Below are 25,622 nucleotides of genomic sequence, written 5' to 3' on the forward strand. Positions count from 1 at the left end.
TAAAGCAGAGAAACATCAAATCAAAGTTGTTTCTTAAGGTAAGTGATTTATTTCTATTTTTTTCTAGCATTACTTTAATGAACAAATACAGCCCCCAAAAGAAGACAGCGACTGGATAGAGGTATTACAATTGCTCCTGTCTCTTTTCATCTAGCAAGAAGGTAATGCTTCAAACATGTTTAATTTCCTATAGCCACAGGGGACTTTGAAGGAATCCGAAAGAAACTTTTAGATGCTACTGAAAATCATCAATAATTGTGACAGTCTTCTGGTTTCATCCATATTTACCATTAGCATCTTCTGTCACATCAGAAGAGTGGTTGTACATGACGTCAGGCATTTCAAAAACCATTTCGCATACCTACCCCTTCCCCGCAAACAGACAGTCTCCATGCATTTAAGCTGCAAGAACTCTTAAGTAAATGAAAGGATATAGAAACAGGCCAAACTGTGATTAACCGTGTCAGGGACGTTTTGCTAGGGAACTGGGAAAGTAAAACCTATTACAGTAATCTACAAAAGACTGAGAAAAGACCAGTCTCAGGTAAATTGCTTGAAGTTTCCTGCATTTATAATTAAACAATTCTCCATCCGTGTAGATGTGCTGCTTAGGGACATGGTTTAGTGGTGGACTTGGCAGTCTTAGATTAACAGTTGGACTTGATGATCTTAAAGGTCCTTTCCAACCTAAATGATTCTATGATTCTATCTAGGAAAGATTATTAGGGTAAGAGAAAAAGAAATGTAAGAGAAAACAGATGGATCTCTGACTACAGAAGCAATTGATTTGGACCATTTAGAGAACAAATCCAAAACCTCCAATTGGGCTGCTGCCTTCATAATAGAAATGCCAGTCAAGTCTAGCTGTCCTCATCTGCAAAAAAATGGCATCAATATACATCCAGTGTGTATTTCAATAGTAGCACTAACACTTTTGCACTACTCTACAATATATTACACTTTCCACTTTCTGAAGAAACTATTTTTTAATCAAGTACAATCTAATCTAGTTGTAATGTCTTGATAGACGAAAGGTACAAAGGATTTTGAAAAATAAAACTAATTATTTACTAAAAATAAAACTAATTTATTTTGAAAATAAAACTAATTGAGTTTTATTTTCAACCTTTTTTAGCCTGTTTGATTATATGTAAAATACTGCTGAACTCATTTAACCAGTCCCTCACCACTCCATTGGGGAACATATTATTTACGCTTCTGTTAAGCACAGGCACAAAGCAGTCTGATGAGCACCAGAATGCTACAGCCATTGATGTTATAAATGTTTTATTATCATGGCAGCAAGTCACGCTACAAATTGCAATAAAATCTATTAACATTTTATTCAAGTTCATGGAGGTATTAGGTCAAGTGCTTGTGAATAAACTCTGGAGGATGGAGGACTGGCTTTAAGACTTGTTACCAATTGGTTACATTTTAATAGATTTATTATTCAGCTCAAATTGTAGAGCTGTGACTTAATTTCATCAGGGACAAAATGTTTGTAAGGTAAGTTTGAAAAGACCAAGACGGAAAAAAACAAATATGTGCCTGTGTAAGTATCCTTAGAGTCATCAACACCACATTAAATGAGGATGTCATTCTGGTAACAGTGATGCCACACTGTACGCATGTGTCCTGGTTTTGGCTGGGATTGAGTTAATTTTCTTCCTAGTAGCTGGTATAGTGCTGTGGTTTGGATTTAGTACGAGAATAATGTTGATAACACGCTGATGTTTAGTTGTTGCTAAGTAGTGCTTACGCTAGTCAAGGACTTTTCAGCTTCTCATGCCCTGCCAGCGAGAAGCTGGGAGGAGACACAGCCAGGACAGCTGGCCCAAACTGGGCAAAGGTCTATTCCATACCATATGGCGTCATGCTCAGTATAGAAACTGGGGGGAGTTTGCCAGGGAGCAGCAATTGCTGCTAGGGGACGGGCTGGGCATCGATCAGCGGGTGGTGAGCAAGTGCATTGTGCATCACTTGGTCTGTACGCTCTTTTATCATTATTATTATTTTATTTTCCTTTGCTGTCCTATTAAACTGTCTTTATCTCAACCCACGGGTTTTATTTCCCCCCCCCCCGATTCTCTCCCCCATCCCACCAGGGGAAAGTGAGCAAGCAGCTGTGTGGTGCTTAGTTGCTGACTGGAGTTAAACCACGACAGCATGCCTTAAGTTACTTCATTAGTGACTACATTTTGCCACACAAAATGCAGACCAGTGTTACTGATATAAGCATTTGCAGTCTTAAAATATGATAACCAAGAGCAGATACATTTGTTCCAGATAGAATTCTTGTAAATACCATTTTTCCTCCACGATGTGGCACAAACACAGTGGTTGTATTTCTTGGATACTGAATTTTAAAAGATTGTCAGCTCCTCACAGGATAACCAATCCCCTGATTTTCTGATCTTAATGCTAGCCGGTTTGACGAAAGTATTATTTAATCTAATTATGGAATATATTTCATAACATAAATATTCCAAGCTCTACAGCAGGATTCCATTTGTAACTCAAAGTAGTGTAAAAACAAGAGTTAATTGCCTGTACAAATATTTCAGGGTAGTGTTTACGTAATCTACAGTACATTAAGTACCAGAGTTGTGCTCTACTGATAGGTGAAAGAACAACTTTGAAAGGCAACTGCATTGCCAATTAGCTTTCAACAAATATGTACACAAGCTGTGCTCGCAGGCTTGTGCTCAGCTTCCTCATTCTCCCCAGATTGCCTGCTTTTATAATGGTGAACTCCTTTCTACTCAAATACCCAGCTAACTTCGCACTGCTGCAACAAGGGAAGAACACATACTTTATTCAGCTGGAGTTGTAACCCACCCAAATTTCACAGTTTAAGATCGTGATCTTTGACCAAAGCCACACTCCAATCACAAGGACTGAACACAAAACCCTTAATTGGGGATGAGGGGGAATAAAAACATTTTTTAAAAAATCTACTATCACAGTTACCCCAAAGAGGACGAGAGCTCGTCTGTATCACTCAAACACATACAAAAATCCCACTAGTCCCAGCTCCTGTGTGTCAGTCCTCCTCAAGGAGGCTGAGCCAAGAACATGTACACCCACGTGCATGCTCTCTGCGGCAACACCATGTTTTTGCCTAACAGAGCTGTACACAAATTAAGAAACAAACCCAAATTCACAAAACCACATAAAGAGACTAATGTTTGCAGTCTTTGTGTGTATCTGCATGGTGCTCCACCCAGAAAACGGACTACTACTTTTTAACTCAGGAAAGCTGATTACCTTGGGCTGAGCCCTGCACCTAAAACACTGTGCTGCTTTGCTTTGGGTACCCAGATTCTGTCACTTGGTGCTAGTTTGGGTATCACTGGACAACAGTGTGCAAATCCTTTGTTTTCCCTTCATAATTTGCTTTGTAGGTTACTGCTATCAGTGTTATAGTAGACTGGGTCTAAAAGAAATATTTTGCAATTAGCTTTTCAACAAACGTTAACACGTAGCTTTCTGCAATGCTTCCAAGTTTCAGCCCTCTTCACAGAATATTCTTACACATACACACCCCCCGAAAGAGTTATCGTTACAGTTACTAAGATGGAAGCAGTCTGCAGAAACAGGAGAGTTAAAACAATTCTGGAAATCTGCTTCATAAATTCCTTTAACTCACATAATTTATGTTATATAAATTGTAATTTTGATAATAAGGCAGCTGAAAATAAGTCTAGTCTTGTAAGTTGTGTGGGTGTACGGTTATGCTTATATAAGTTTAGGTATCCACATTACTTTATAAGCATATGTTGAAGTATGCTTTCGTGGATATCCATGCTCTCTGTGTGCACGTTTTGTTTCAGTATTTAGGAAAAATATCACTATGCCATATTGTGTAAAGTTTGTGAAATCTTTTTGTTAGCTAAAAGTGAACAAAGCCAGTTTTTCAGCTAGTACCCTCATGCTATTAAACTGGCTGAAGAGAGAAGAAGGAGACATGGTGAGGCATGAAAGTACAGCTGAGATCTGTGGGGCCTTGCTACTGGTGATTTAGAAAAGTAACTTCTATTGCATTTTCTATAGAATGGTTCGCATCTGGACTCTGTTACAACAGGAAGGATTGCCTGACGATCACAGACAGCCTAAAAATACCAATGAATAAACAACTGTTCCTTTGATTCATTTATGTGTGATAGACAGCTTAACATACTGAAAATCTGTAGGTCTCGTTTGCTAATGCAGCGTATGGCACAAATAAGCCCCCCTCCTGATATTTTTGTTTGTTTGTTTGTTTTGGGTTGGGTTTTTTTTTTGGAGGGGGGGAGGTAGTTTTTTTTCTGATTTTTTTTTGTTGTTTTGTTTTGTTTGTTTGTTTTAGGGGTTTGGTGTGTTTTGTTTTTTTTTTTTTTTTTAATTGTTCTTTTGGAAATCTGGTCTCAGATACAGTATGTTACCAAGTTGGGATGTCCATTTCCTAGAGTAGCTTATCTGCCCAACAACGTTCGCCTTCCTCCGAATGGGTATTTGAACTTCTCTTTGAGGGGCAGAGGACATGACATGCATTTCACCAAAATGATAAGGTACGCTTAAATTTGCATTCAAATGCAGCAGTACTGAAAAACAACTCAGACCAGCTTGTACAGCTCAGCGCACGCAGCCTGCGCACACGAACGCCTCCTTGCTCCCGGGTGTGCCTGGCCACTGCCTCCAATGAGGGCGGATGAGCCACGGCAGCCCGGCCGCCGCACAGCGCAAAAGCTGTCGGCACCTCTTCACCAAGAGGAGAGCGAGCTGAATATGGTGACATTTCCTCCAACAAAACCACATCTGTTCATGTGCCTTTATGGGGATCTTTAACAAAGGGCTCTAAAGCCCAAGTTCAACCGTAAATAAGGAAAGGGATTTGAAAACTAATTTCTGATGCACTTCTCCCAGATTATGGAGAGCTCGGTATCAGTGACATACCCATACATATGGTGGGTTAAAGAAAGAAAGGAAAAAAGCTAAACACTGCTTGGAATACAAATCACTTGGAACACATCGCTATAGAATCAAAATAAAAGATTGAAAATACATATGATGACTATACTAAATTAATTATTAAAGGAAGGCCATATGGAGAAAAATAATTTGCAGGAATAATACGAGCCTCATAAGAAACTATGTTATCTTTACATAATTTTTTAAGTTTCAAATTGTGTCTCTGTGTATATAAACATACAGCTTCACATATCATACTGCAGTATCTCTTAAGTAGTCAGATTTTTTAATCTCCAATTATTCACACACTAAAATATGTTGCTGTTTTAGCTTGCATTTAGATGTACATAATCATTATTTTCCATGATAGCACTTCAAAACTCCCCTGTCCTTCCCCACACACTATATTACATTAGACCTTTCCAATTTTATCAACTGCAGTTTTATTCCTACGTAATGATGGCACAACTTGTAAATGATTTATATAGAACTAGCCATGCACCAAATTGTATTTCCTCCTCCTAGAAAAAGGTCTGAAGATGAACAAAAGATTTAAGCTGCTGCTTTTAAATAAAACATACTGGTATCCTTCAGTTTGTATTTAGAATTACAAGTACCTGCTTTCTTTAAGAAATGTGTGCTTTCAAACTTTTTTTTTATTATTCCATTTCCATTTATGTTTGTGTACCTGTCATGTTTGTAATCTTTATCATTATTATAGTGGGCAAAACAAAAAGGGGAAAAAAAAAAAAATCAGACTTAAGCAATACGTCAACATTTCCAGTTCCCTGTCAGTCCCTCTAATCATTTAGAGTGATATAACTTCTGGTTAACACTAAATATCTAGTGATATCATCGAAGGCAGCGCTTAGCCCTATCCATATATCTTGACATTTTTAAGTGTTGCCAAATTTCTCTTCTTGCTACCACAGCTAAAGAAAATCCTCAAATAAACAAAAAAAACCAAGCATGCAAAACTGATTTCACAAAAGGCCAGACTGGTTACTCGTTTGCAGACCTGCGCCTCCATTTGCAATCCACCCGTGGTTGGGAAAGGTCCGAGTACATACAAAATGTCAACCTTGCTCATCCTTGAATATTTTCCTTTATTATTCAACACATATTTATTATACGGAGCCCAGTGCCAGAAAAGATGGGCAGGATAACTACGTATAATGTAAGGGACCGTCCTAGCTTTGTATGTCAACTCTTTAGGATTTCAAAGAGAAATAACTATCCCTTGTTTTCTCATTGAGAAACAAAGCATTCCTGTCATGGGGGGGGGAGAAGGAGGAACCTTTGTTTGTAAAACGCAAATCCAACAGCAAGGGGAAAACACCAGAAAACTGGGTTGTATACTAAGTATGCTCACACACGTGAGGATCTCTAAACTCTTCAGAGTTGCGTCAAGTTTTACAGGCAACACAGTACCCTCCCAAATCCTTAACAGCCAGAAATGGTGCCAGCAACAGTAACCAAAGCTTTTTCCTGGTAGTTCGTTAGCTGCCCAACAGCTCACCAACACAACCCCTTGTAACCCCACACCACTCTCCCCCCACAGAGCCACAACCGACTTTTCAGGCAGCATCCCTGGCATTCTGCTGCTTCCACATTGATGACAAAGTGAATATGGTAGCATGCCCTCAAAAATCACTTTAAAAACAAAACCACCCAACTAGGTGACTCATCATTTTGATAGCCTGCTCCAGATCAGAAATAAGCTTGCATATATTTAAATACATTTAAGATGGCTGCTCACAGATTAAAGCCAGGGTTGCTTTGATTTGGCTTCCTGGTTCCCCACCCCACCATGGTGCAAGATGGAATTGCCTCACTGTAAAAATACCAGCAGGGGGGATTTGCACCAAAACGGAGGCTGCCCAGGTACACACTGCTCCCTCCCTGATGTTGATGTGAATGTGGAATATCAGGCATGTTTTCTTCTTCCAAACCGCTTCCCCCCTTGATCCTCCACTAGCAGGATCCAAAGAGGACCTTCCACCATGTCACACGCAACAAGGCCCTGAAATGGGTCATCAGCTCTATCCCCAGCAGCTGCAATCCGCTGCCACGGTGTGGGCTCAAGGCTGAGGCTTCAAGGCAGGAGCCTGGATGCCAGAACCGGGCTGCCACACAGAAGCAGAGCTGGACAGGGGACCTCAGGGCCCTCTGCCTCTCATGGAGTGACCCCAGTGGCTTCTTCAGCGGGTCGCAGAGGGCAAAAACCACGAGAAGGAGAGCAAATGGCAAGAACAGCAACTGCTGGTCACAAGGATTTCGTGTTCTTTCTATATGCAATTAGTGTGTAGAGGGAATAGCTTATTTTAGCATTCTCAGTCTTCCACGTTTAGCTGCATTCCTTTTTTCCTGTTTAATTCCTCCTATCTTAAAAAACAAACAAACAAAAAACCACAGAAAAAAACAAATATCTGCCTTTATTTGTAAGTCACGGAAACTGCTTTGCTTGAGTTCCATGACCCAAAGTTGCACTAAATTTGCTGAATTTTAACTGAATTTCTGATGCATCACATCACTTTTAGACTGTTAACATTTATCTCTTGATCACACTGATCTCTAATTGTGCTAATTTTAGAACAATTTGAGCCGATTCCGAAAACAGGACAAAACTACTGAAGCACCATAGATAAAGCTCAGTTAAAATCCTGTGCTGGCTTTTCTAAACTGATATTTGAAACCATACGCCTCATCAATATTATGGATTAATATTGACTTTTACTCTTCAGCTCGCAGTATTTCTCCAGCTGTATTTAATGGTTATTACTACAATTATCTGCATTTTAATTTTTCAGCATTCACATTTTTCTACTACTCTCTCCAACAGACTTATTTTTTTTTAGTTTTTTTGGCCCACTGCCCTTCCTCACAGTGTCCATAATCCGTGGAGAAGAGATTGCTGATGGCGTTATCACAGGCAAACAGAATGAAGCTAATGGTAACAGGCACTCCTTGCTAGGTAATTATTATAGGAGAAAGAATGCAAATGAGCCCTAATCTGTCTCACACAATGGCAGAGGTCTCGGATTTGCATTAAACCTTTTGCAGCACTCTCCCAGATCGGGGACTCTGCAGATAACAATGCATCTGCAGCACATGCTGCTCCTTCCACTCAGCGCGGTTATTAAATTGTGCCCCCAGCAGGTACAGTTGTCCCTGAATGACTTTCCCCTCCCCCTTCATTGCTCTGGTCCCCTCCTCCTTCCCTCTTCCCCCCTCAGCTTTGCTGGAAAAAAAGCTAATTGTGCATGCCATTTGGCTTGATTCATGTTTACAATGAAGAAGAAGAAAGCACTGTTTGGTAATTATAAGAGGGGAATGGACATCAGGAAATCTCCGTTCTATTCCCAGCTATGTCATTTACTTGCCAGGGGACTGCAGGGAAATAACTTTGCTTTTCTGTGCATCCATGTGTTCAGCTAGAAATATAGGGTTGACATTTGTAGTGGCCCAATAGACTCTTTCATTTTACAATGGCATCTGCCGAACACTTTCAGGAAGCAAATGCTAGACTTTGCTTGAATCTACGTTGAGCTCATGATAAGCCGCGGTCCTTCAGAAGAACCACTGCCTAGATCTCAATTCCCCATCTGATAATGGGTTGTAAAGAATGATACTCTTTTCCAGCACTGTGTCCTGCTATAAAAGGACCTGAACTAACACCTGCCAGCTGGGGATGTGCTCAGTGCCCACAAAGGTGTCTGCCCACTAGCAGATCTTACAAGAAGGTGGTGTAGGAATTATGTTTGAGGTGCTGACAGGTCACATGGCATCAGAACAAAATGCCATTTTCTCAAACCTTATCATTTCCAGTGTCTTCCATTATGGCTTGTTTGGATTAGTAGCGTGGGAGTCTAATGTACTGAACCCTTCCCTAGGGAGTCCCTAGTTCGAAGGCAAACCCCCTTACTAGAATGTGAGGTGGACCAGACTTTTTCCAACACAAGTACCTTCTTGAACACTCATTTTCTCCCAAGACATTTTTGTCAAATGAGATAAAATACAATAATATTTTATTTTCAAAATTGATCTTCAGGAATCAGGAAGTATGTGCAACAAATACACTTTTTTGTCTATTGACAAGAAGATGGAGACTACCAAACTCTCTATAAATGGGTATATAAAGTAACTTATCAGCACGTAAAAAAACCAAACAAAAAAAAAACAACAACAAAAAAAACCAAAAACATACACATTTTGTGTGAGGAATGGTTTCAAAATCAAGACAAACCACCAAATTCAGCTGCACATCGTCACTACTATTCCAGTAGCACTTGTTTAGTTGTGTATTTATATCTGAAATATTAACTATATGCAAAGACTTACTTCTTGGAAATCTGTTACTAGGCAAGTGTCACACTAATTCAAATTAAAATAATTTCACAAATAATTAAAAGATACTTGCTACCAAGTTATTGACATACAGTATAAAGTAGCTGCAGTTAATTAAGGTGCACTAATTGTATGGGGACCAATCATGTTTGAAAGGAAATATCCTTTTTCAGATTCCTTCTACTAAGGGGGGGGGGAATAATCAAAACTGGATTCTGCAAGTATCATATGCAACTATTTTCTTTTCAACCAAGAATTTGGGGACTTATGTAAGACTGTATCAAACAACTTAAATTTGAGTCCTAACCACAGATGCATACAATGTTCTATGCCAGGCCTAGAGCAAGACACTGAGGGAACCCGGAGATCCAAAAAAAATCGAGCAGTCACCAAAAAACAGCACAATGTCACATGACTAGATACCATCACTCTCAATTACACCATTCAGCTACATTAATCATCCGCTATATTTGCTCTGGAGACAGCTACATGCTTTGTTCTTTCATCTATGAGGTTTTTTTCTTCCTTTCTGAATTTACCAATGCCAATACTGGCAATCAGTTCCTCTGGAAATCAGCTGTAGGTATTTTTAAAGCCTCCGTAGCTGTCTAGATTGGGTAAATACTCAAAGTATAGCCCCTACAAAACTATTGCCAGAAATAAACAGAAATTGCCAGAAATTGATTTTTTTTTTAAAAAAACAATAGTTAAAAAAACCCCACAGCTATAGAAAGGGCTATAGTTTTTTAATGGCATGTAAGAAGTTAATTTTTCAATAATCAAAGTTTTGCTCATTCCCATCTCATGGAGCAGTAGGTGGGGCAGTGCTACTTCTTTATGCAATTACTGGATTATGCTATGCTTGTCTCTAAATCAGCCTGATAGATTGCTGGGATCCTCAACCAACAGCAGTACTGGGCACACGTATTATATGGTACAGTCATTACACCTAAACAATCAGTAGCTAGTTTAAAAAAAAAAAAAAAGTACTTATTTTTAAATGATGCTTCGGCTCTATTACAATACTCAGGTTCTCTGAAAGGATCTCCTGCCATCTGCACTGACATTTAAGGCTCTTGCCACTTGTAAGGACTGAGGTGGTACAATGTTATGAATGAGCAATCTTTACATCAGAAAAGCAAAAGCTGTCTTGCACCGATTAGTTCACATTAAACAAAGAAGGAGATTTTCATTCAACTTGTTCATAAAGCTGCAAACATTTTCCCACATAATCTTTGTGCTAAGTCTCCAACGCTAGAAAGCATTTATTTCGGAACACTGCAGTGATACAACAGAAGGGAGTATTTTTAAATCATCAAGGTATGACGTATCAGAACCTACAATTTCTTACATTTCTAACACACTCAGGTCCAGATTTGTTGCTGATCTCTAGGCTGCTCCTCCCCAGTGACCAGTTACTAACAACTGCCTACTGGTGCCATTTTTATATATGCATAAAAACCTTCTTCCAAATCCAGATGTAGTTGTGGAGAGCATCAAATTAGAGTCTCAGATGCTTATCCTCACTCGAAAGTCAGAGATCACCACACTGTTGCTAGACCAGCAAAACCATCAGGGCAGAGAAAGTCAGGCGGGACAGCCCAAACCAATTTCACTGCCACCTGAACACACCCGGCTGACTCTGCCTGGAGTGGACGCAGCGGTCTCACTCCTCCTCCTGCCTGCAGATGTGGGGGGGTGGCCGTCCTGGAGGACAAGGAGCAAGGAGCACAGATGTCTTCATGGGAACTACTGCTCACACCGTGACCCTCGGCCCATCACTTAAGTCATGCACTTCAGGACCGCTCTCACATTAAGCATTAACTCAACCAATTCAGCTGTGTTGCCGAGTAGCCAGTCAAATATTTACAAGGTTTTTAGAAGGTGCTAGATTAACCTCATCCTTTCAGTATACTGACAAGGTCCAAGATTTCATACTCTGTTTTGCATACCCAGAAGTTACACTTCTGAAGCTTTGAGACTCGCAACACAAAGTTGTTAGAAAGAAAAATCCAAACAGGAAAACTAAGAGCAACTCAGTGCATACTGTGGACAAAATACTGGCACCACATACAGTGCTGGCAAGTAGAGCAGCATGCTGTGCTCCTAAGGGGACAGCAAGTAAAATCCAACTCCTAGAGCTGGTGATTGCAACCTCACCTGAACAGCAGCTTTCCCTTTGTCAGGCTCATCTCTAGGTCATTTTATGGTAAAGACAAAAATTGCCAGTGCGCTTTCAAGGATCTCAACAGCTTTTCTCCCTGCCATTCTCACCAGCCTTTTGAGAGTTTCCCTCTATAGCAGCATTCTCCGTTTCAGGGATTCAACCTTTCAACTGAAGCATGCGAGATCACTTATACTCTTGAACCAGCAGAGCTGCCAGCCTCCCCTTTGTTGCAAAGGGATTTACACGTGAATGGCGGTGGGAAGCGCAGTCTTTTAAGGCAAGGCTGGTGGGGGGAAGACAATTTACTTGCCAGCATCCTATTCTCAAATCACGTTACCTACCAGCTCAACTTCTCCAGTGCACAGAACTACAGTAACCTTATCGCATCACTCGTTTGTAAGGAGTTTGCTGTGAGGTGACTTTTATGAACAAATTGCTAATTCCGGTTTACTTCAAAAAGGATCTTTATACATAGTCATAAGTGAAGTTAATTTCAAGCCTAAGTGTGGACGTTTACACTAATTTAATTTAGCCCAGAGTAAATGATTTAATCATTCCACAAAGCTTCCCTCTTTATACACGTGCATTTTTTGTCATTCACTTAATCTATGACTTTTTAGGTTTTTCCTATTATAGCCCTGCATTGCCATGCACATCGTAGCACATCTGATGGCTTCTACAGCTTTTCAAGAGAGACACTGGGGAACAGCACAACAGCACAGATGCACTGCTGAGGGCAGAAGATCACTTGAACAAGAGTAAGCAAGTCTGCTTCGGTTTAATAGCCAGTGACATGCTGGCTTTGGCCCTCCACCTAAACATACACACAAGCAGCACCTCCCTGGTGCATTTCTGTTCCTAAGTTGCAAATTGGTAGATAACTACCGATTGGTTTCAGGCTATGTTAGCTGTTAGCAGTTACCAGGCAGTATCATATTGCTGCCTTTCAAACAGTGCCACCCTCTTGTAAATCCATGCAGGATTTTTATTTGCTTGCTTACTGTGTATGCATAAAGCCTGCTATCTCCAAAGAAAAATAATAGCATCCGAAGTATGAAAGTTGGCAAATGCTAGTCTCTGGCATGAAGATCTGTGAGGAACATTTCTTCTGCTGCTTTTTAAAATGTTATACCTGCTTCTGATTTGATTCCATCTCCTGCATTCTGGATAGCCACAAGCTGAAACACAGAGAGCATAGCCTGAAGAGTGCATCAAGAAAAAGGCTAGTGCACTCCAAAGCTGGTGGCAAACCACAGTCCCCATGAAAACCACATGTGCCAGAGACCAAATATTTTGCCTTTTGCTTACTGCTAATAAAGCTGCTTCACTTCATTAAAAGCAGCTTATCATTTTATCTACTCACTCTGATTAATTAACCTCTGGTTAAAATGAATGAGCACTTGATTTGAGGATTCTATTAATGTGACATCAGTGAACCACCACTTGCATGCGTCCATCCTTTTCCTTTTATACTCTATTCTCCCTATACCAACAGTGTCTTCTTAGGTCATTTGAATTGACACCCCCAGTACCATTTGAGCATACTACAAATGCTTTTATAGACACAGGTGAGGAAGGAAAGGTCCCACAGACCAAAACTCATCCAAGGCTTAATTTCCCTGCTGGAATATACAGACGGATATCATCTACTTCTCACTGTAATTACAATCACAAGCTTGGAAAGAAACAGCATGGAAAGAAGAAAGAGCCAGGGAAATACACTGGGTTGCTGGGAACAGGGGAAAAACAACAGTACCATTAATACATACAACTCATTTGTCTTTCCAGAATAAAATAATTTTAAATATGAAGCACAAACAGCAGTCAGTTCCATCAAAAACCCAACTTTCTTAGAGAGCGAAGAACTTTCTCCCAAGCCAAATACCATGTGCTGTATATGAATAAAGACAGCTTCTGCTACAGTATACGTCTACAGATTTCACAGTTGCATATTACCGCCAAAATCTCAATTTCTAGCAGCAAAAAACTTATGTTACCATTCTTTAGCCAAGCATCTGAAGACTGAAATACATCATAGCTGCTCATTTTGCTGGCAAACAGTGCTTCCCTTCATATACCCAATTTTCATCTCTATTCAACTGATTTTATGAATGTCACAAAAACCCAAAGGTGTTCGGGAAGTAAAAAAAAAAAAAAAGGAAAACAAACCACACCCACCTTCCCTTTTTCTTCCTTGTCAAGTTAAGCATCCATTCTTTTGCAACAATGCCCACAGAGAGGACAGAAAGATCATTAGGCCTCAAATTGTAACAAATTCATAGTTTGAGGGAGGAGTGGAGGAGAAGAAGTTGAGGGGAAGTGGAAATAATGTTCCTGGGTCACCCTAACATTTAGGTCTAAATTCCTGTTCAATCGGGATAAACCATAGGTAGAATATTACCAAAGCAACTGGAAACTTTGTATTATGTTACAAGCAATTCAAGAGGTCTCTTTCAATAGAAGAGCATGGTTAGGTTATGAACCGTTGAGTATAAGCACAAGCCTGAAATTCACAGACCAGCCAGACAAGTCTGTATGTGGGAAGGCACCAAAGGAAGATCTGGTTTACATCACACAGCAGGGCAGTTAAGTGACCATGAGTCACTGATGCACTTCATCTGGCTTTTAAGGCCATCAGCACGGATCAAAAGTGTTTCAGAGCACATGCTACAAAGCACTTCCCAGTATAAATTTACCCAGCCAGTTCAAATCTGCACAGAATTTTCTAGACAAAATTTCTTTATAACACAAGGCTTCCTGCAGGATCAAATATGTTCGGTCCTGCAGCTGACAAGATGTTAGCACAGCTCTCTACTATAATTCTTGGGCTAGTTGAACAGGAGTCTTCCCATGGGGTAAGCCCAAAAGGGATGAAGCAGGATGAACGATCCTGGCACCACCACCTGAGCTGTAAGTAGCATCCAGTCCTCCCAACGCTCCAGACAGCATCACATTTTCTAGACTTTAACCATGCGTATACCAGACACAGTAGAAAAGAGACAAACAAAACTGGGAAACGTACTTTTGAAACATCAATTCATTATTTCGGTTCATACTTTAAAATACGTGTTTTAGGGAAGAAAAATTCTGCTGGTTTGTTTTTGTTATTTCTTTGAAGGGGCAAATTACTGAAATACATAAGGAATTCACATGCATCTTTGCATAGCTGAAGGATGGAGCAGTACACACCCAGATGGGTCATTCCCTAGCAGAAGAGAACAGTCATCACTTGTAAGGAAATCAGGCAACAAACTAGGTCTTTTTCCACTGCTGACTTTAACAACAACATTCAAATCCGATTTGGGCCTTCTAGCTTTCTTTGAGGGACTAACAGGTAATATAAGCAAAAGCAAAATACCAAAACCTGCCACCTACACTAATACCCATGCATTACACTTTGTTCCTGTCAGACACTAATTATGGATTAGCATCAGAGGCTCTTTCCAAAAACTCCTTCCTGCAGACTGTCAGTTTGCACTCCCACCACTCTGCAGCAGCCACCGCAAGTCACTGAAGCCGGAGCTCTTCCTAGCAGGCATGCAAAGCTCCAGGGAGCATAAGAAGCCACCTCAATGCTTAGGGCAATTACACACCAGGGGTGATGGTGGGCAGACATCTAGCCTCCAGAAGCATCCCTTCAACCCCTGGGAGTCAATGCAAAGAGGAGTTGAGCAATGACCAACTGCAGTTCACCAGGGTGGTGGAGTGCAGAAAGAGGGGTGGCCCCAGCTACTGCACATAAGACTTATTCCTAAATAAGTAAAGTCAGTTTTATATTCAGAATTAGGTCTGTACACCTCAAACACGATGACCGTAAGGAGTACTGAAAACTACACTGCATTAAGGACAACTGAGGCAGGCAGACCATAACTGCTGAAACTGGAGGAAAGCCAAGCGACCCAGAGTTAGCTCTGCTAACACTACAGAGCTGAAGAGTTTTAACCAGCAACAACAAATGGTCATTGCCATAGCTACACTACTGGGGTAGACAATACCTTCAAGCCCTCCATACAGATACAGATGCCCTGAGGCAACCCCTTGCAGTCTTTTCACCACCTCTCCCCGCAACCCTATTCACTTATTCACTTCGTGGGACCTGTGAAGTCTGCCCTCAGAAAAGGGCTGACCCAGACAACTGAAAGGATAAGAAAATTCAAAATCACAGCTCTTACTACCATTTTAACCTAGCTTCTTGTGCCTAGATATGCCAGATTTTTTATTTCACTTCTTAATATTTCTTAGACCGTGTATACAAAAGAAGTGATTTAAGAACAAGTTAATTTCAGCTCCGAACTCCCCACTTTCTGTGCATTTAAAACCATCAGTTTAAAACAACCTTTTGGAGGTACAAAACAAGCATCCAGCTTTCTGAAATTTTTTTTTTTTTAAACACACTACATAGTAAACAGATTCTAAACATACAAATGACCTGAAAAATGCACTGCTGGAATAGAAATTGTTTTTCTTCAGTAAAATTTGAGATTTAAATCTTCTCCATATCAGAATAAAAAATTTAAACCTGTAACCTTCATGAAATGAAAATCAGAAAAATATCAAAGGTTTCATTAAAAACCAAGAGAGCACAGGCTCATTGTTAACATAAAGTTAATTAAGTACTTAAAGGCCTTAAGCAGTGGTAAAGTCCTGATTTAAACTGGGAGACGGTTAAGGCTTTGCAAACTGAGGACTCTGGAAGAACCTGTCATCCTCTCGTAAGGTGCAATATAGCTTTGACAGACACTTCATTTTACTGAATACAGTCACTGAATGAAAAATCCTAATCCCAAACTTACCTCAAAGGATTGGGGGGGGGGGCGGGGGGGGTCCAAGACTTGAAACAAACACCTTATTGAAACGATCCATAAAGGCTCAAGAGCTATGAACTTGATTTATATATGAAAAGAGAAATGCAAACAAACAGGGCAAACTTCGCACTGACAAGTAAGTTAATACAGGCATGCTGCTCTAACATACAGTGTCACCCACCTGAAATGTTAGCTAGCAGCAGTATCACCTTTCCTTTGGAAATGGTTCAGGTTGATACAAATGAGAGAGAGGAAGACGGGGAAATAATGAGGCAAATAAAAGTTCTTTCAAAAATCAGTGCAAAATCATCATTCTAGATGCACTAATAAAGAAGCAGAACTTCTGAAACAATCTGAACAGAGGTATGGCTGCTTTTTCAATTAACAAAAAAATTGAAAATTATCTTTGCCCAAATTTAGAGGAAATGGGGGAGGAAAGCATAGCATTAAAGGCAGCAAACAAAGCACAGCAAACTGTGGGCCACTAGCCAGCCTGATCTTTTCCTGCCTTGTCTCTGCCCTGCCTCTCCCCTCCTTTCTATCCCCCTTCAGCATTTCCAGTCTGGGAAGGGGTATATGCTTTCCCCATCCTCCACCTTTCCTGAACCTGCTCTAGTCCAACACATGGGCAAGAACTTCCTTTTGCTTTGGTTCTCAAATTTCACTATCACATCCAGCCTCTCCTCCCAAAGCTTCTCACCCCGAGGAATACAGTCTGCATGACTACATTTGATAATACAGACTCTGCTGCTTAAATACCATACATTTGCAGACAGATAAAGCATGTTTTACAAAGGTACCATAAAGGAATTTAGCAACATACATTTCCTGGGCACACAAGTTGCTGGAGCAGCTGGGAAGGGACCCTGTCCAACATGGGAACAGTTTCCCTCTCCTCACGAGGACAGAAAGGAGCACACAAAGACAAGGTGTTTGTGCTGGAGCGGTTCCCAAACCACGGCTTCGGAGGGACGATCCATCTGACATGTTGCAACCTGGGAAGCACGTGCAGGAGAAGGAGGAGGGGAGCAGCAGGCAGGGAATCCCCTCCACATTTCCAGTGCCGTGCAAGAGGGACAAACAGATGCTTCCGGACAGAGAGAAATGGCAGTGGGCTGTGCACAGCCTCTCGATTGACCCTATGAATTGAGCAGAGGCACTTGTCTCTGCTGCACACCACTGCATAAGATGCATACTGGGAGGGAGGCAATAACAACAATTGATGCCCACGATGCTGCAAAACAGCTTGCAAAGCTTGTGCTTCCCTCAGCCCCTAACCCAGGGAGTTTGGAAGCATTCAGAAACTGTACAAAAACTCGGCTGGAGCTATGACTCTTAATAGCAGCTTTCCTCCACACCTGCAGCTCAGCCAAGCCTCCCACATCTCAGTGTGCCCCAAAATTCAGTGTTTCAAAGGAATTTTACAGAGCCTTCACTTGTCTGGGAGGAAACAGGTTCGGAGGCCACAAGGCAGCTTCTGCGGACTCCTCCTCTCAGCATGCTGCAGCGTCAGTGGCGGAGGCAGGCAGCTGCATTATTTAGTCTGGCACCAAGGAGAAAAGCTATCATCCATTTTTAAGTTAGATTCAGGGAAACAGCTGGGGACCAGCGATTGCCATTTTTGAAGTGCAAGAAGAGGAGTATAACCGGTCTTTCCATAGTAACAAAGATTAGTGGCCTGGAGTCTGACACTCCTCCTGCACTAAAAGATAGGAGACAAAGCGATAGACAGGTAATTACATAGAAGGAGCCCTGGGGAAACTGCAAACTCCTTGAGAACCCTTTAGCTGGTCTGTATATTTCTCCTTGTCTCTGCTTCAGCTGAAGGTCTCCAAGAAGCATTTGCCCATTAGATCATTAGCTTTATTGCAGAACGTAACCAGGCAGCTGGTAGCTGGTAGACTTAGCTTGGCCCTGCACTGTCAAGAATGAGATGGAGAATGAGAAAGAGAACATCCCAAGTCACATTACCTGTCTGCAGCTTATCCTTGATAAGTTAGTGTACTTAGTCAGTCTGAGGGGGCTGACAAATGAACTCTGACAAATCTCACTGGGGCAATTTAAGACATTATTGCATTGCACTGTCTTCCCAAACCCTTCACAAAGGTTAGCACCCCAGAGCAAATCTGGCACAAAAATTTATATCACGCATTGACCTCCCCAATTCAGAGGCTAGCAAGTTAGCATAAACCTCTTCTCAGAGCTGGTTTAAGTTAAGACATCAACTGTGAACTGGAATGGCTGAGTTCTAGACAGAAGATATTGCCTCCACTACAAGGAGCATTAATGTCTACCACAAAACTGGAATGGGAAGTGACATCTCGAAGCACTGCAGCTAGTTCCTAAGCAAATACAAATCTAAATGCTGAGTTTTGGTACTAAAATATATATGCAATTTGTCTAGCAACTGACCCGAGTCTACTCATGCAGCTCAGGATGCTCTATGAATCACACCACTGATTTTTTTTATATATCCTGACACATAAATTGAATATCTTGAAGTGAAAAGACAGACATGGATTACACATGGATCACACCACCAGATAACTACAAAATTTAATTGCTCAGAAGTATTACAGAAAAGGCACTGCATTTGAACTCTCACCCACTACATTTTGCACTTCTGCCCAAAACTAAAAAAAAAAAAGTCTGGAGAGGTGAAGATTTGCCATCTATTTCCAACTCTTCACAAAACACACCACTCAGAGCTAGAGCTGGGGTTCCAGCTGGTTCCTAGCCTATCTGTAAGTCATAAAACCAGCCATGAAACCATGAAGGACCCCAGAGAAGACAATCAGGTTTAAAAAAAAAAAACAACCCAAACAAACAAAAAAACCACCCCACACAAAACAAACAGCACACAAACAAAAAACCCGCACAAAACAAAACTAAACAACCAAAAAACTATATTTAAACTATATTTATCCGATTAGATGTACGTGTATGATAATAATGAGACGCACTTTTTGAGACACGATTCTTTGATTTGGCTTCTCCAGACCTAACTCATTGTCTTTTCATCTAAGCTGATATTCAAAGATTTAATCAGTCTGCAATACAACAGTTACATAATTTTTTTATCTGCAAGCATTTAAAATGTATCTTGTCTTCTAGTTTTTCCCAAGAGACTGTATCCTGCACATAGAAGTAGACCGAGAAGCCCACGAAGCTTCTGTTTGCACCACAGTGAGAAGGGCAGTCCACACTAACCGTAAGATTTGTCTAAACTCTATGTAGACAAGCTTCTTCTAACATCACCCTCCTTTCCAGAAGGAGCTGAGCAGGCAAGACACCTTGAAAAGCAGCTAACAATTACTTCTTACCTTTCTGAAGAGGCCGCCGCCAATTAGCACATTCCTGGAGCTTCCAATTCAGGCAAGAAGAAAGGAGAAAATAAGGAGAGGGGGAAAAAAAAAAAAAAAAAAAGAAGAAAGAGCAGGGAGCCGTTTTCTTCCTCAGCACAACAGTATTTCCTAAGGGGTGGAAAAAAAGAAGAAAAAAAGAAACAAATAAGTATCATCTTTCATGGTTTTTTGAAGAGGCTACAGATTACAACAATTCCTTGGAAGAGCTACTGTGCCTCTCCTTCTCCAGTTCCAAAATACCAACTTGAGCTGTCCTGTATTTTCTCCTTCTATCATCACCTTATCAAAATACAGAATATGAAGGTCAAGTCACTTACTACTAAGAAAAAGGAAGATGGATCAGAACAGGATAAAGTTCCATACTAGAATGGGATAAAGTCCCATTCAAAAATATTCTTGAGCACTCATTCTATTAAGTAAATATGCTTCAGCCAAGCTCACACCCACTTCTGTAAAAATTCAAATGAGCCACATTTACTATCAAAATAGTTGGTAAAAGGCAAATTCCAACATGCATACTGAACATACAGGTATATATTGACATTCAAGTGCTTGTGTACTCTTCCCTGCAAAGATCATACCTACAATTATGAGGTACATGCAACTAATCATAACTTCTATTTCTTCTTAAGACAGCTACTCTTTTTCTTAAGACAAGCTATTCCAGCTATATTGAATCTTTCAATAACAATAAGAGAAAAAAAAAAAATAAGTATCAGAATGAAGGGAAAGGGAACCAAAAAGCCTTTTTGTGACTAAAGAGACTATTTAAAAACCCAGCTTCACTCCCATAAAACCATAATCCCTCACCTCCTCAGACCACCTCTCTTCTCTGCCCTACTCCTAACATGAATTTAAAGAGACTTACAGACACCCAGATTTAATAGGCCCCTCCCTACCTCTAGTACCTGCCTCTGATGAAAGGCAGGAAAATCAAGTGGAAAATTGTTTTAAAGGGTGCATGCGAGACATTAACATATTTGAGGAAACGGCAATCAAGGTTTTCCATGGGGAATGAGCAAAGGGAAACACATCCAATCTGTTCCCCATCACATTTTGTTGGCGTATATTCGTACAGAAAACTCTACCCTTTTCTGTCCCATGGAAAATCTGAATGCAAGTTCTCAAAATAAGGGAAAAAGTCTGTGCTACCTTACATTTCCCCACACACCTCTATCATCCCTCAAAAAGATAATTATCCCACTTGCTAACAGCATGCAACTGCATACAGATCCCAGTCTCCCGAAAGAGATTTTACACAAGGGGCCTCAACAGATAGGAAACAACATAAAAGGCAGCACTCCCATCACAGCATCTCCCCCAAAGCCAACCATGCCTGTCCAATTCTAAATGGCCACAGCTCCTGCATTTCTCTAGGGGACAAAAGCTCTCTTCTTCTCTCCTCCTGTCAGCAAGACTTAAAACTGCAAGAATAATTCTGTCCAGATTCCCCTCTAGATAGGCAATGATTTAAAGAATTCATGAAGTAACAGTGGCAGTGTAAATAAACAATGAAAAACTAAATAAAGATCACAGAAGATGACACACAGAAAACGTGCACTGAGAAAGAACAAGATCAGTGATTCAAAACCTCTTCTGCCTTGTTACGTTCACCCATAAATAGGCCTAGTAATAATCTGACAATGTGAAAGAATGGATCCTGACACAAAAACGTACCTGCTCAAAAACCTGCCTCCCCAACCTGTTCCCTAAAGGCAAACCTTCCCACACTGTTTAATTCCACTTTCTTGATGTCTTACATCCCTCGGTCGCATTTCTGCTTTCTGTCAGATTTCAGCCCTCTTGTACTAATTGATGCAAAGCAACTTAAGCCAACACCTGGAGTACTCAAATTGTTAAACTTTTTAAAAAGAGGGAAACGGTGCTACAGCCCTCACTGTGGGGAGGGGAGAAGAAATGACCCTCAGTGAATTGCTCCTGACATGTGTACATCCCGAGGCTATGCGCTAATCAATACTTACTGAGCAGCTCAGGACAGACCAGGTTGCAAAGTACAAGAAAAAAAAAAAACCAAACCACATTGCATCCCCCTCTCTCAACCACATGGTAGCTTTGTATCCCTAAATCAAATGCATCATTTGCTTTTCTTTTTCATTATTAAATCAAAAGAATGCTTTAGACAGCATTTTTCTCCCTGCAAAGAGAAACCCCCCACATACATCAGGTGAAGCCTTCTAAGAATTGATAAACTGGTTAAGCGCTTAAAAATTTTACACTTTCATCCTCTTACTGGTAGGAGAAATAATTTAAAGCAGACATACAAGATTTGGAGGAAGCAGATTTTTAATCAAGCATAAAATCAAGAGGTGGCAAAAAAGAAGGCTAAGTGCAAAAAACCTAAAGTTTATTAACATTGTCAGAGAGACAGAAATCTGTCATAAGTACCACTTAGGGATATAGCTTTGACCAACATCACTTGCCCCAAAGAAAGTGAGATTGCTCGGTTCTCAAACCCTCAGGCAAGGGGGAAAAAAAAAAAAAAAAAAAAAGAAATGAAATGATGCATTACCCAAAAGTCAAATTCTAAGCGGAGAAACCTAGTGAAATGACTTACGATACCAAAAGACTTGACTAAATTTCTGGCAGGGCCAGAGATAATTTGTGTAAGAAAAATGTCAAAATGTTTTGGGTATACAGCCACTATAGGAAGGAAACAAACAGAAAACTGGGAAACACTGTATGGAAACCCAACAAATCATTGACATCAAATTAGGTAAATGAAGAGGCATATGTTAAGACAAACACCCTCAGATGGTGTGCGAGTCAACTTCTGCAGTGGATTTAGCCGAGCTGCTTTCCTATATCAAGCTTAATAAAAATAATCCTTGATTCCACCAAAGATTTGAGCTGGGTTTTCACTATATCTCTATGCATGTTGATTCTGGACAGTACCTGAGCTGACAAATGAAACCTGGACCAGAGATTCTGAAATATGATCTTGACTAAAAATTAATTCTTCTTTCTGGAGGATCAGCACCAGATTTATTCCTCCAGCTGCACAATGAAAATACAGTGTTTTTTCCAGGTGTTACCCAAAGCTAACCCACTTCCTACAGTTAAACGCAAAGATTCTGCATGACATTTGCCAGGATCTAGTTCGTAATTTAATTGATCCAGAGACTTTTTAAGTTCAGGAAACAAAGAGTTTGGGGAAAGTAACTCCCCTCGCTTCCAGTCTACACTGCACAACTGGCAAAGAGCTTGCTCACCTTATCCTGTCTGACCCTTGCCAGGAGCCCCCATCAGCCCTTTGGGGAGCTAGTCTGTTAAAGGAAGCCTCCATTATACACAACCACCCTGGAATATTTTCTAGTTTATCAGATTTTCTAGCTCTATGATGTTTATTACCTCCATTACAACAAGAACTAGAGAAAGGAATTAGATCAGAGTGCTGCTGTATGTAACAGCCCGCTCCCCAAACTGTGTTCACAACATAAGGCAAAGCAGGGTTTAAAGGCAGGGGCGGAGGAGTACATCACCACCACCACACACAATTTACAGGAGCAAAAAAAAGTGTTCTCTAGGTTCTTCAATCTATGTTTAACAAACAGCTACTTTTCTTCAGGTGAATTATATGCGCACTCAGTGTGCACTAATAGAAATAAGTCAAGTTTGTATAATAGTAAAAAATTATTTTCATTTTTTTCTGTTTATTTTTCAATCTCTCTAAGAGATGTAATAAAATAACTATTCCATTAATATCTATTGAGAGAAGAAGTAATCTCAATTTCTCATGTAAAAACAAACAGGCAACTTAAGAAAATAAGATAAAAATACCTACTCTTAACCATCATGATGAAACAGAAAAAAAAAAAGACCTTTTTCCAGATACGTTCTTGTACAGTGTAGTTTAATTGTACAATTAACAGTCTGTAGTTAAAATGTTTCTTAGAACAGTACCGTAAGTCTCTCTCACATACCTTACTAAAATATATTCATCTGTAGTCTCTCTGCCACTAATGGCAGTGGCACCTCCCAGGTATTTTGGGCACCCTCCCTTAACTCTCAGGGCAGGACTCTAAACCCCATGTTTTGAAGCCAGGAACCTCAGCTCCCCCTGCAGCAGGTTCCTTCTCCAATCTATTTTCTGGTATCTACAGTTTGGATAGAGTCAGTATGAAATGAAACTCGCATATAACATAGCGCTTACCTACAACATAAAGAGAACAAGATAGAAATTAACAAATTCTCATTTAATTTAGTATGAATTAAAAGCATATACCTATTATCCATGCATATATGTGTGTGTGCAAGCATATATGTGTCTGTATACACAGAACAGCGTAAGCACTTCCACCACAAACACCTGTACTGGAGGTATTTGTGAAGAAACAAGCTTCTTCAAACATAAATACTATTTTCCCAGAACTGTTATCTACACAAAGACAGGAAGCTCTTCTCAAGTATCCATTACAAATAGTCAAGAAAAAGTTATCAAAATGTTGTTGCAGAAGTGCAGACAAAGGATAAAAACATGGGAAGAGTGAATAAAAACACAGACCTCCTAAATAAATTTTCCTTTGATTTGCCCAGGTCTTAGTGAACTCATGGGATCTACCCATCAACAGATGTCTGAATATAAGACTCTGTGCTTTACTTACACGAAATACAGTTCCTAAACAAGAAGCATAATTTGTATTAATTTGAACCACCTTTATTTAAATGCCAAATGTATTCTATTTCTGTATCTTTTTTTAGAGATGTTTACACAATTCTTTTCTGCAGCTTAAATGTTATACCTATCTGTATTTCCCCATCTGCTTTCTTTGGATCCTGAAAAAAGCTCTTCCCAAAAGGACATTTGTCCATGTGAAAAATCCAAGTTTACAGAAGCACTCTTCATATGCATGCATTTAGATAACATGCTTATTAAAACATACCAACCTATGCATGACATTTACTTACCAGTCTAATTGCAACAACTACCAATAATGAAAAAAATATTTAATTTTCTCTTAACCACCAAAAAAGGTACATACCTAGCACAAGTAAGATTTTATACCCCATATTTTATATGCAAAGCCTTGAGGACCAAACCCAGCACACCCAAGCACAATGGAAGACGCTCATCACTTTAAAAATTTGGTCCCTTCCCAAGAAACGGGGGCGGGAATAATTTTTCAAAACATTTATTTCTCCCTTTTAAGCTAGATCTAGAAGGAAGCAATTATTTCTCTAAAAGCCATGCTCCTCAACCTTCCCGAAGTTACTTAGGTGATGGAATGCTGATAAACCACCTAAAATAACAGTGCTGTTGTGAGACTCAGGACCTAGAACATAAGGGACAGGGAAGACAGGCGCATGGCGATGTCCTGGAGAGCAGCATCCTCCCGGGGCTCCCTGCCAGGGCAGCAGCATGGGCTTCTGCGTGCCACTGTCAGTGGGCCACACGTTGACGTGACTACAGATACCTTCTCACCCTGCTCCGCCACCACTCCCTACAGAGCAAGAGCGGGCAACCGGCTCTACACAACAGCCCGAAGGATATGGGGGGAGGGGAAGGGGGCACGCAGATACATTTGTTTCACAAGATCTATCTCCATCTTACAAGCCTGATTTTATATTTTTCTGTCCTATTCTTAATTAAAAAGAGGATACACTTCATGTCAGAAATCTGTATTTTTTGAAGCTTGAATCATTTAGCCTATTAAACCCAAGCCTGTAATATGAGTGTTATTTCTTAAAAACATACAGTAAATGCATTAAATTATTGATAGTCATTAAACAGGAAAAAAATTTAAACAGCTCTCAGCTTTTATCAATCATTAATGCAGTTTCCACTTGTGCATCTCACTGGGTTGCTATCACATAGCACAGAGCAAAGAGTACAAATCCTGAAGGCATGAATTCATTTTCTCTTGACGCAGAGTAAAAATATTCTTGGCAGCAGGAGAGAGGCTAAAACATGAAGCAGAATGGTTGAAAGGAGGCTTCTGTCTTTTGCAGTAAACAGGTAGCAATACG

The 25,622-nt window shown here is 40.3% G+C and overlaps 1 protein-coding gene across 8 annotated transcripts in view; it reads right to left on the reverse strand.

The window, feature by feature from the left end:
* ZMIZ1 (zinc finger MIZ-type containing 1) overlaps positions 1-25,622 on the reverse strand; it is a 365,884-nt gene that overhangs the window by 294,022 nt on the left and 46,240 nt on the right. For 7 of the 8 annotated variants that reach the window (XM_072869884.1, XM_072869891.1, XM_072869885.1 and 4 more), the window contains exon 2: positions 19,596-19,745. The exons of the other annotated variant lie outside the window; for it this stretch is intronic. The gene's annotated coding sequence lies outside the window, so the exon portion shown is untranslated. The remainder of the gene's footprint in view (positions 1-19,595; positions 19,746-25,622) is intronic. 8 annotated transcript variants of the gene reach the window in all.

Source organism: Ciconia boyciana, chromosome 8 (assembly GCF_034638445.1).
Source record: "Ciconia boyciana chromosome 8, ASM3463844v1, whole genome shotgun sequence".
Lineage (NCBI taxonomy): Eukaryota > Metazoa > Chordata > Aves > Ciconiiformes > Ciconiidae > Ciconia > Ciconia boyciana.